The 12,657-nt window shown below is 38.5% G+C and overlaps 1 protein-coding gene and 1 long non-coding RNA gene across 2 annotated transcripts in view; both read right to left on the bottom strand.

Annotated features, from left to right (window-relative positions):
- The window catches only part of side-III (sidestep III), a 108,133-nt gene that overhangs the window by 60,579 nt on the left and 34,897 nt on the right, over window positions 1-12,657 (bottom strand). The gene's annotated exons all lie outside the window — the stretch shown is intronic.
- Window positions 10,137-10,486, bottom strand: LOC138913603 (uncharacterized). Its single transcript, XR_011419398.1, has 2 exons — window positions 10,274-10,486; window positions 10,137-10,220 (listed from the first exon to the last, which is right to left on the bottom strand). It is a non-coding gene; the product is annotated as an uncharacterized lncRNA (long non-coding RNA).

Below are 12,657 nucleotides of genomic sequence, written 5' to 3'. Positions count from 1 at the left end.
CGCGCAACTTATTAGGACCCTGCTGGGCGACTTTGTCATTGCCCCGGCTTTGTTGTTGCCGCCGCTTTGTTTTTAGAAACATTATTAATTTTAATAGAAAACTTTGCCAGCCGAGAGGCGTGTGAGGGATGCCAGGGTCCAAAAATTAATGAGGGTTGTCCACTTGGCGCTTGTTGAATTTGTAATTTGTTGCCTTCCCCGTTCCCATAGGAATAAGCGCTGCTTCTTAGTTTCCCTACACTGGGAATAAAAGTTGCAGTTAAAGAATTTAAATTCAATTTTAATTCTGATAAACCCCTGTTATTAATTAACTATTGTAATATCGTAAAGTAATGCGTAGATGCAGTATTTACTCACGCCCAACTATCGAATATTGAGTTAAATTTTTCCGAGTGTGTTCTGCTGTTGCTTTTGATGTTGCCGCTGTTGCTGTAAATGTTGCCCGGAGATAAGCGACAAAGTGTAAGCGTGGCAATTATTTGGTGATTTCTCAATGCTCTCACCGCTCGAGGCGAATATTCCGCGACGAGTCGGAGGTGCAAAGACAGGAAGACAAAAGGCTTGGCCATATCGCAGAGCACTAAACTTAATTTAATAGCGGCAATCGCGGCAGCAGAGGTCGAGATGGAGGCCCCAAGTGCGCATCAATTTTAAAGCCGCACCGCGCACTCTAGTCAAGTGGGCGGCACATAAAATCACATAAATAAGCGTACACTCAAAAAAAAATTTTAGAAAATCGCCTATGGATTTGCTTTACTGGCGATTTTTTTCTATATTTCTGGAATATTTCTTGAATTTAATGAATTTTGATTAATTGGAAGAAAATTTTCTTTACCAGTAGAAAATTTTTTTATTTTAAAGAAAAAAATCGCCAGTGAAGCAAATCCATAGGCGATTTTCTAAAATTCAGGGCGATTCATTTTCTGAGTGTAATAACTAATGTAAACAGCGCGGTGAGCGGTCGCGTAGAATCTCCAATCTCCTGCATTTGCATTTGCGCGCGAGAAATTGCCGCAATAAATTGCGCCGTAAAAACACATCGACATGGGGTTGAGTGAAGGTCCTTCGTAGCTGGTAAGGTCGAATTGACACGGTGCCGCATTAAAGGCAAAGTGCACACACAATTACAATGAGTGGGCGGCGAAAAAAAATTGAAGAAGCGAAGTGAAATAAATGCGAAAACTTCAAAAAACGCTCAAGGTAAATGCCAGCCAAGGGCTACAAATGTGGCCAATATAAATTCTCAATAGCTGAAGTTCTCCCTCTCAGCCCGGCCCAAATTCTCCCCCGGATTCCTACTCCGGAGCTGTACGGTTTTGAGGTTTCCCCCTCGCTCCCGAATGTGTGTGTTTGATTTTTATTACGCTGACAAATGGCGTGGCGCATTTAAGCCAAAACCCTTTTTGCGTTCGGTTCCGTTTGGCAGTGAAAAAATTTGAATTTCAGCTTACCAAACAGCCAAACATATGCGGCGGCGCCTTCATCGTCGTTTGCTGGGTTTTGCAGCACTTGGAAAAATCCAAAAGGGTTTCTATAACAATTTCAAATCTCACAATTCTTTACTCTCCCAAAAAGATGAATTTAAAAAAGTCTTTTTGAAAAACACGTATTTCTTGTAGGTTTTCACCGGTCAGTTTAATGTAGAAACCTGTATGGAAGAAGTGCATATATTTTGAATAACTTATTTTGATCAACTTTTTAAACAGTTTTGAGCTACTTTATTCTAAGTGCAGTGCTGCTGCAGCTTATGTAGCACACTTTGGAGCTTAGCGTGTAAGGCGCATAAATCGTGCAGCATTTTCCCTGCCAAGCCGCGACATGACAGCTCCAGTTCGCCCCGTATCTGCACCCCAAAAACCTCACTCCCACTACCAGCGAAAATCCATTTATTAGCCTTCCCGCGAAAAAAAATTGAATAAATCGCTGCGCGCGATTCACTCACCTAGGCTCAATTGATTTTCCAAAAACCGGGAAACTTCAAGGTTGCTTTAAACGGCAGATACACAACCACCCACTTGACTTTCCACGGGCATTTGTTTAATTTGGCGTAAGACAAAGACGGCGAGGAGACGACGCGTTTCCATGCATCAAATTTTAAACAGCAATCTACTGGGGCCCATGTAAATACAAACCACGCGCTCGAGATTACGCTTTATGATACGTGATAACGCATTGCGTAACCTTTTCGCAGATAATCCTGTTAGACGGCCTACGCACTTATCCCGCGTCCTCCGACCCTTCTTCCTGCCCTCTGACTCTGTGTCAATGTCAGAAAGTGCCTTAGACATTTGCGAAAGGTGAAAGGATACACTGAACGAGGGGGCAGCCGGGCTTTGAGCCCTGTTGACTTTGTCAAGTTGTTTGCAACTCATCCCAAATCCGCATGTCGGCGGGTTGAGCGGAAAAACTACTAAGGATTTATTTTATTTGCTTAGTTCTTATCCAACTGTGCAAGTAAATCATCATGAAATTGTTAGTATTGGTACAAATAATTAATTTTAATTTATCCATACTTTCAGTAGCGGTTATACATATATTATGAATTCGTTCTAAAAATATTTTGTATCTGCTCAATAAAGACCTTAAAGAAAATAGAAAAAGGTACGCTATAATTAAAAACTGGCAATATAACTTAAAATATTACAAATTCCACATTATTTATTTATTACACGTGTACGTTTGGCCGTCTTTTTTCTCATCTTCAAGCGTATTGAAGATTCCCTGTACCGGCATTTGGCAACTGGTAACTGGCGACCGGGGTCTTTCCCCTTTTCCGTTGACATCTTAACACTTGCCGCTTTAACATGCCATGCCACATTTGGCAATGGTGACAGGTGCCTTTAGTTGGGTCTGGCAGGGCATATGGCATAAAGCTCTGATGTCATCAAAAATGTCACTCAAAAATTTATGAAAAGCGAAAAATGTGCGAGAGCGCATAGACGAGGCGGCAGACGAGCAATTCATACATATATATCCTTCTACTGAATTTGTGAGGGTTTTGCGGAGACAGCGTGGGAATGCGAACAGAGGAACCTAGAGCTACTTCTATCGCATATAAACTCACTTAATGCGAGTGCATATTGATAAGAGACAAGGACGCGACAGAGCAGATAGCCCGTGGGGGGGGAGGGGAGGGGCAGGATTATGGGTGGATGTGGACGGGAGGGGGTTCCATATCAGCAACAGCTGCAGGAAGTGCGCTTAAATGTGTCGCCTGGGCCGGATAAAACGTTAAGCCTTTGCGAGGACAACCCATGTGGCTATGAATTATTATTGTTTGGCCCAAACGAGCAGTCACGTCTACTTGCAGCGATATCGATTACCGACCAGGCCCAGAAATCAATTTGATGCTCCGCCACCAGCACTTCCTGATTATCCAGCCTCTATTGTTGTCACCCGGTGCGTATACGCAATATTTTGCATATATTTTTTATTCGCGATTTCGCGACCGTGTTTTCCTTTCGGCTCTCGCGTACGTGCCTCGACAGGTGGATGAGTGTGAGTGTGAGTCCCCCACCTTGTTGTTGTCATGCAAATGAATCGCTCTTTGCGATTTCTTTCCGATGCCAGAGCCACAATCAAATTACGGCCAGGCCATAAAAAAGTTCGCTGCTTAATTGCCAGCACTCCTATCTCAAGTCGAACAGTCGAACAACAAATGCCGCACACATGTGTGCCGATAGGAAACTTTTAAAGCCGATCCAGGCTTTTGCCTCGCTGTAACTTTGGCTCCAGGATTATCGCATATTTTTCATAAGTGCGACGTGACTCCATTATTGGCAGCGACTTTTAAACTGGAACTGCACTCAAAAATAAGATGCTGAAATTTTACAATTTTCCCCGGAGGGTCTCTTAATATTTAAATACAAATCGAAAACAGGCTGTACTGCTGCGACTTTTTTAAGTATACTTAAGTTTAAATATATTTAATAATTATTTGAAATTGTTCCTGTAAAAAACTTAAAGGCCAACAGGTGCTGTTAGAAATCTCGCTAAGCTTAGGTTTGCTCTAAAATCCACATTTTCCTTTGACCATTAAAAATACTATATTTTGGTTTTTTAAAAACTTTTAGGCCTTTAAAATTTTTAACCACGTTAAAAATGCGTAGAAAGTGGTAATAATTTACGAAACCATTTTATTTATATTAACCATTGTGATATTGTCCAAAAAATTAGAAAAGTCTTTAAGTTGAAAACTTGCCTCTATAAGAAGTGGTAGTTGCGAAATCCACGAAATTTATAAAGGTGTAAGGCATATCGGATTAAGTTCGAGGAACTACATAAACGAGGGTCTTTGAGGTCGCTTATTCGCATGCGTCCCTCGCATACATATTGATTAAACCAAGCACTTTCAATACTAAGCGCAATTTAATGTTTCTCTTTATTGGCAGGATTATACGCTGTAGGTCGCTGCAGTCAAAGCATATCGGGTAAATACCATAGCTTCAAATTCCTTGTGTAAGTCCTTGCAATTTGCAGCCGAGACTGGAATTTGGCCGCAGCTAAGAAAGTGCTGCGAAATTAAACGAAAAATCTGTGTGTGATGCCAGGGAATTTAAACTTGATTATTCTGTACTCTTTCCATATCCAAATTAGCCCTTATTTTAGCAGAGAAAAGAAAATTCTAGGGAGATCTAGACGAATCTAGCCGGCTACCCCTGATGTGGTTCATTTGCTCGAGACTTTAATATCCTGCTGGGGACGACAAACAAAAATATTTATTATCATATCATATGCCGGGCCCAAACCAAGCCCATAAAGCATGTGCATAGCCCTCAGATCCCAGCTAATGCCTTGGCTTTTTTGAATTTTTTCCACATTTATTTTGTGGGCGTGCCCGGTGGAAACTTGGAGCGAGGGAGGAGTGCAGAGTCGGAGGCCTGGGGTTAATGGCCTGGGCCTGGGTCATCATCTGTGCGGCGCACATGCATGGCAAATTACTGAATATACAATTACAAAATACACTTTTCTAATTGTAATTGTAATTGTAATGCAGCGTCCAAACAGGACTGGCAAACAAGCCGCAAACCAGCAGCCAGCAACAATAATGCAAACAGTTTAAGGGGCGCCCAAGTCGGAAGGTGAAATTATATGCCTATGTACACACCGGGCACATAAAGCCGAAGTGCTCATGTGTGTTGACATATTGTCCTCGTCCTGGTCCTGGTCCTGGTCCCAGTAGTGTCCCTATCCCAGTCCCAGTCCTGTGTTTCCATGTTTATTTGTTTGCCAAGTTAGTGTTAACTTTAGTCATTCAGCCAGATATCCGTCGGTGGCACTTCAGACGACCTCCATTTGAGCGGCTGCTGCTCTTGCTGCCGCTGCACGTCGTCATTATTATAACGTGCCCGCCCAGCCAAGTGACAGTCTGCAACAACAGCTAGAGCAACCGCACCCCTCATCCACCTTCCACCTGGCTAACAATGGCTTCGAGCTGCTCATGGATTACCACGGCAGACGGCACTCGGCAAAATGGCTTACACTAAAATCAGGTTTTATATTCCATATTTTTAAGGAAAAACTATTTATTTAAGATACTTATGAGGGACTTCAGTTATAATTAGTTTATTTTTATAATTGGTTGTCAAGTTATCTTATCTATTTTTGCTAAAAAAATTGAAGTAGCTTAAATTATTTTTAAAATTGGTCTATAAATGAATCATATTTAAAAAATTTAAACAAAATATTAAATGCAAAAACTACTTTAGCACTACTGTTAAAAACATATATGAAAATAAAATTTATAATGAATTAATTAATATTACATTATCCACTCTGTGTTTTATAAATATTTTACTATCTAAATAATATACATTCACGTTTTAAAGCAGCATGAACATAAAAATTATTATATTATTATTATATTTTAATTAATGGAAATGTAAATCCGCATGAAAATGTTAGCTTCTTTCCCCAACTCGGCTTCTACATCGCTTCTTTTCTTCTAAAGATCTAATTCAAGCTTTTCTGCCGCCAGTCCTCACTTATGTAAGGAAGTAATGTATTTTCTCTGAGTGTAGACCAGACTACGCCGCATCCGTCATTGGCTCTTACACATGACCTCATTAGCCATTGAAACGTGACTTGTTATTTGACTTGTTTCGCGAGCAGGCTGCGTCTCTTAGTGCACGACTGTCCCTGTGTGTTTGCGATGTGCATCTGTCCCTCAGATATCCAGATATCCATGTACCCATATATAGCCATATACCACTCCCCTCGCATTTGTCTGTGAGCCCGCTCAAACTCTAATTAAATTTGCCGCCGCTGCAATTTAGCTGGGCCGAACCGCAGGACCTCGCATATGTTAGCGAAAAGTGTCATTTCCAGCGAGCGAATAACGAATAACGGATAGCGAATAGCGAATTACGAATCACGAGTCCCAAATCCCAAATCCCGACCGGAGCCAAACAATTTTCGGGCATTTCCGAATGGCAGCGGCGGTTGGCTGACCTCAACGTTTTTCCTGGTCCGCCGGTTGCGAATTGCAGGTTGCCGGGGGGATTAGGCACAGCAATTTGCATTGCAAACAAAGTGAAAACAATCAATTTTATTGCAGTTGCATTTAGTTAATTAACACCAATGCGCTGCGCGTCGCAGGGCTTACGGTTGCCCCAAATGAAAACGGTATTCGGGACTCGGAGCTCGGAGTTTGGAGTTTGGAGCTCGGATCTCGGGATTCGGTGGACTAAGTCGCTCGTAAATTAGCCCGAATTAATTAATGCTCATTAATCAAGCGCAAAGACACACAGCAGTCCGGCAGCAGCACCAGCAATGCAAGATCACACAAAAGACGGCAGTAAAACTCAGCCCCTAAATTTATTTATTTTTTGCTCATCAACGAGCAGTGTGTGTATGTGGCATTCATTCAATTTCACTTCCTACGGAGTCTCCCAAAATCTGAACTTCAACGCTTGCCACAACTAATTATGCCACTAATTGAATTTTCGCATTAAGCGCTGACCTAGGGAGTCCAACCCCACCTCCATCGCCTGCCTCCTGATGAACGTCCATCTAGTAGGACGCTGGCCATTTCATTGCGATGGCTTTGGGTTCGTTGTGCACGAGTGCTGGAGTTAATTCAGTTGCCGCGCTATTGATTATTTCCTCTTTTCAGGCGGCCCAACTTTAATTACAATATTCACTGGCAGCCATTGTGTCATTATACTGAATCAAGCAATGGGCTAGAATGACTAAATACAGATGGCTTGCTCACTTAACACCTTGCTATATAAAATAGCAAAATCTGCATATGCAGTTCAGAGTAAGGAGGAAACTTTAAATTAGTCAAATGTAGGGCAAACATCTGTAATATTATATTATTATTAAATCTTTTTTTATTTAGTGTATATAATACTTTAGATCTAAAACAGAATAATATCTTTATTCATTTTCATTACTTGACTATTACTAAAATTCCACAACCCCACTCAAAAACACTATTTTGTTAACTATTTAGTTTATGGTAATTTTAAATGCAAGAGTAAGGATTTAAAATGGAATGACACCAGTGGGTTAAGTTCCAAACCAATTCAAACGTTTGTCAAAGTCCATCGACGTTGCTATTTGGCTTTATTTACCAAACGAAACCATTCTCGGTGGCAGAGCAAATGTTTGGATTTATGTAGCGGTTTCAAATATTGAATTGAATATTATGGAATATCTGCTGGTCGCTTCGTTCAGCTGATGCACACAACTGTTTTTGTTTGCCTGGGCTGGCGATTGCTTTCTATTTGTCGGTGCCGTGTTAAATTGCCATGGCCGGAAATAAGTACCACTGTGCGAATGAAGTCTAATATTTTGCTATGGCTATTTGAAATTGAATCATTGAATTAATCGTTTAGTCTTAAGTTATTTCAAATCAATATTTTATTTTTATCAAATTATGGTTTTTAATATTATATAAAACTAGTCAAATATTTTGTAAAAACTTGTTTAGTTTATACATTTTTGGGATCAAAATACAAATATTTCAATTTCACTTTTAACTGAAAAACCAAAAGGTAACTTACCATGTTAAGTTGGATGGTTTTCCTATGATTTACTCTAAAACTCTACGGGATACAGCGCACTTAATCCGAGTGCCAAGCAGAGATGTAACATTAATTGAAAACTCTGATTGAACGTAAACACACATCCACATATACAGGGCACAAATCAACACTCGAATATGTGTGTTGTGGGCTAACCAAGCTGCCCACATTTTGGTCTGCCTGTGTCTGTCTCTCCGACTTTGTGTGGATTTTCCTTTGCCATTTTCCTGGCCCATTGCCGCCGCCACTCCCCTCTCGATTTTGTCGCCGGACAAGCGGCATTCATTTCCGTATGACTTGGAAATTTTGCGGCTTTTCACTTTGCGGTTATCCCCGAGCACAAACCGCAAATGTAAAACTAATGGCATTCCAAAATTTATGAATGCAATGTGCGCAATTGTACCGGAGTGTGGAGTTTGGGATCTTGAGTGTACGTAGTCCTGTGATAATTATTTTGCCATTAGAATCCGATTAGTTGGAGGGCTTTCATTTTCAGTGTGTGTGCGGGTGCATTTGATTCATTTCCGCTGCCATGTGCGGGCTTCTGGGCCCCGGAGACCGAGGAAGGAGAAACGGTCTTCTGGCTGCAGTTTTTGGCTTAAAAATTTAACGCCCTCTAGCGCGATTATCGCTGGCATTATGAGCTGCCTGATGAAGTTCAAACAGCTAAAATAAATAAGTTGCCTCCACGCCACCCGTTATCCAGCAGCTTAAATATTTTCAACGTCAATACTCTCGCAGTTTCACCCATTTGGCATCAATAAACTATAAAAGCGGAATGCTTGCGGCCCTGTCTGCGATGTTTACACCCAGCTAAAGAGCGGGAAAAGGGTGGAAAATGGGGGAAAGCGGGAAAAAGGGGAGACGGGGAAGGCTGAACTGAGATCCTGCGGGCTGTAGTAAATATAAAAGTAAACGCCAAGTACATAGACAAACACAGTCAGTGCAAGTCAATGGCAATGCCTCGGCGAAGGCAACCGCCGCCAATGTACTGTAAAATTTATGACTTGAGCGCATTCCACAAAACATTTGTGCCTCGGTCTACAGAGCAAGAAACGTGTAACAAAACCGCACACATAATATTTACCAAAAATCTTTTCATTTTTAGAACTCTATTTTAATTTATGTTTATTAAATATGGTAATTTAAAATAATTTACGAAGGATATTAAGCTATTTTAAATGTGTAGTAAGTGGATAAAAAAATTATTTAATATACCATAATTTTAAATGTTAAGTATGATTTTGAAATCTGCAATCAATTAGCGTATTTTTTTCACTGTATCGGCAGGAAAAATAGGCAAAAAATATAGTTTAAGAGTAAGACCCACGGACAGACGAGCGTGGTAAAGTTTACTGCGGTGATGGAGTGTGGAGAAAGCTCCTATTTCAGCTCCTTCGTCCTTTCTTCCTGCTGATGCTGCAGCTTGCATTTAATGTTCTGTTGGCCGCATAACTTGGGGCATAAATAATGAGGCCTGGCAGTAACAATAACCAGATATTGGTTGCGGCTTTAAGTTTTACGCCGACCATAGGCTAAGTCGTAAAGTCAACTGGCTGGAGTGAAAACTAGTTTCATACCCAATTAATATAGCCATAATAATAAGGATACCCATATAAACAAAAGCCACTAAATCTAAATAATATTTGCCAATATACACATACACAAATTCGATATGGAATATGGGCAATTGGAACTTATTTCATATCAGTAAGAACTAGATATGATTAATGTCAAATTTATGATTTAAACATACACCCAAAAAAAAATCGACTGAAATCGCCCTTGGTTTTAGAAAATCGCCTATGAATTTGCTTTACTGGCGATTTTGTCTATATTAAAGAAAGTTGGTTTTTAAAATCAAAGACGTTTTTTCTAAAAATCAAAAAAAAATAGACTGCAATTTAGAAATATTTTGCTAGAAAGTAAAAAATTATTTCTTAGAATTTAGAAATAAAGGTTTTCTAAAAAATAGAAATACGGTTTTTTTTAAATATAGACAAATATTTTTTAAATAAAAAAAAAAAATTTCTCAAATTCAGAAAATACAAAAATCTATTTTCGGGCTTCGGAATTATACCCGGTTGCTTCTGTGACGCCACGGCCTTTGTGTTGTTTTTTTTTTCGTTCTTGTTTGTCACCTTATTTTAATTTCCTTTAATTGAGCACATGGGTGGTTTCAAATTGGAACTGAAATGAGAGTACAAATTACAAATTATAAATATAAAAACCCAATAACTTACTATTTTGAGAAAAACATCTTGGTCGCCGCACGCGGGATTCGAACCGCTAACCGCTCGCGCCTCACAGTTTGCAGTCAAGCACTCTACTAGCTACGCCACGGAAGCATCACGTGAGGCGCTGTACAAAGTCTATTCACATTTTGTTCTCCTATTTTTACTCAAATTGATCTGGCTTTCTTCTGGTTATTCCTTTTAGTTTATCATTTAATTTTACTTTTAAATATTTATTGATTAATTTTAATATTTATATATTTATTATTATTATGGTTCAATAGTAACAGTAATTGAATGTTTCAAATTTGAAAAACTTAAACAAAATGCAATACATTTTTTTTATTAATATGTAACTATTAGTGTTAAAAAAAAAACAAAAAGACACCACGAGTTTTTAGTCTCGACGTGGGTTTGAACTCACTCTTGCAGCCGCAAGCTTGAATAACATATGCATGCACGCACGCGTTAGACCCCTAGGCTACCAATCCCGGAAATTTTCTTCGATTAATAGCGATTTTTTCTTAGGCTAAAAAAAACTTTTCTAAAAAGTCTATAAGAAAGGAAATCGATCAAATACGGTTAAATTTTTTATTTTCTAGAAAAATATTTCTTAATATCACACATTTTTTTCAAAATGTTAGAAAAATCTTCAAAAAATTTTTCTGTTATTAGAAAAACAATATTTCTATTATGTAGAAATATTTATAATTTTAATGTCAATTTTTTTTTAGTTTTAGAAAAGTTCAGTCTTTTTTTTTCTAAAATCAATGGCGATTTTAACCCTCAAAAAAAGAAAGGATGATTAGAAAAATAAACCTTATAATTTAGAAAAAAATGGATTTTTCTGTATTTCAGAAAATATTTTCTAAAAACACTCGTTCAATTCAGAATTTTTTTGAAGATTAGAAAATTTTTCTGAAGATTAGAAAATTTTTCCTCTTTATAGAATATTTTTTTGAAGCACAGAAAAAATTTTTTTTTCTATATTTAAGAAAAAATAATTTTTTGAGTGTATTAACTTGATATTTTATCATATCAGTTATTTCATAAAAATTATAAAAATTAAGATTAAGATACCAAATGTAGAATTTTTAGAACAAACAATTCAACAATTATTCCTATCAAATTCGATATAAATAACTTAATCCCTAAAAAAATTTTAGTAAAAATATAAAATTTACCTGCACATATCAATCTCAGCTTTTGTCAATTTTTTTCTGTGTATGGTATTTAAAATCTCCATTCATATTTCACTTGTTTAGCAAATATTTTAATCGACAATCCACTTTTTAAGGATCAGTTTAGGTTTCAATAATAATAGGTTAAAACTGTATTTTATAAATATATACATATTTATTCACCTTAGCCATCTGTGCTTTTGAATGATGCGATAAAAATGTAAAATGTTTTCATGTCACATTTAATTGAACAAATACAATTGTAACCAGCTCATGAGTGCATTTATACAGTTAAATAATTACGTTATACTCCGCAGGCAACATAAAAGGATGTCGACAGTGACTAATCTTGGCCAAGGCCAAGAGCAAGTCAAGTTTGGGTTTTTGCTGAGACAGGTTAATTTGGCAGGTCAATCAATCTTGAATTACCGAGGCGCACTGATTACAAAGAGATGCATCATTAGTCTGTCGGAGAAGTAATCTTCTTGTGTGCTGTTTCCCCACGATTTGGGCCTTCGAAAATATTGTAAAATGCTTTGAATTAAATGCAGACTTTGAGTGCAATTACTCGGGTTAAGCTCATAGTGCTGCCAACTGTCTGCCAAAAAGTTGTCTCCAAATTCCTTTGGCTTTAAATGCTAATTATAAGTTGTTTTTGCACAGACAGTGAAACTTTATCCAAACTAGATATGCATATGCCAAATAAACAAGTGTATGCATATTCACAAATATATATGGTACACATGCGATAGAAAAATTACTGAGTGTTTAATTCAAAAAGCATATGAAAAGTTTATCCTTCGGACAAGAACATGATGTCTCTTAATAACTTTTTGCCAGCATTTTGTTTGCTGTTTTCCTCGTTTTTGCTTGACTCTTTCTTGTTAGCCTGCCAACACACACATTTATATATATAGTCGAGCGAACTGGACATAAAATGGGGGCGATGGGGGCGTGGCTGAGCCTTTGGCAATGTCTACTTTGACATTGTCGTAGTTTCCCCAACCATGTTCGTGGCCATGATGCTGGTCCTGGTTCTGGTTCTGGTCCCGGCAATACTCTGGGCAAATTAACTTGTTTCAATTAATAATCCCCCAGCAAATATGTCAACCACATGGGCCTCGGGCCGGGATCTGCATCTGGGGGTAGCTGGGGGGACCTCGGGCCGCTGCTGAAAGTCAAAAACTATGCAAACTTTTAGCTGACTTTGAC

This window comes from Drosophila takahashii, chromosome 3R, assembly GCF_030179915.1.
Source record: "Drosophila takahashii strain IR98-3 E-12201 chromosome 3R, DtakHiC1v2, whole genome shotgun sequence".
In the NCBI taxonomy this organism is placed as follows: domain Eukaryota; kingdom Metazoa; phylum Arthropoda; class Insecta; order Diptera; family Drosophilidae; genus Drosophila; species Drosophila takahashii.
Note: the sequence above shows the minus strand (reverse complement) of the source record. Positions and strands in the feature narration are given on the sequence as shown.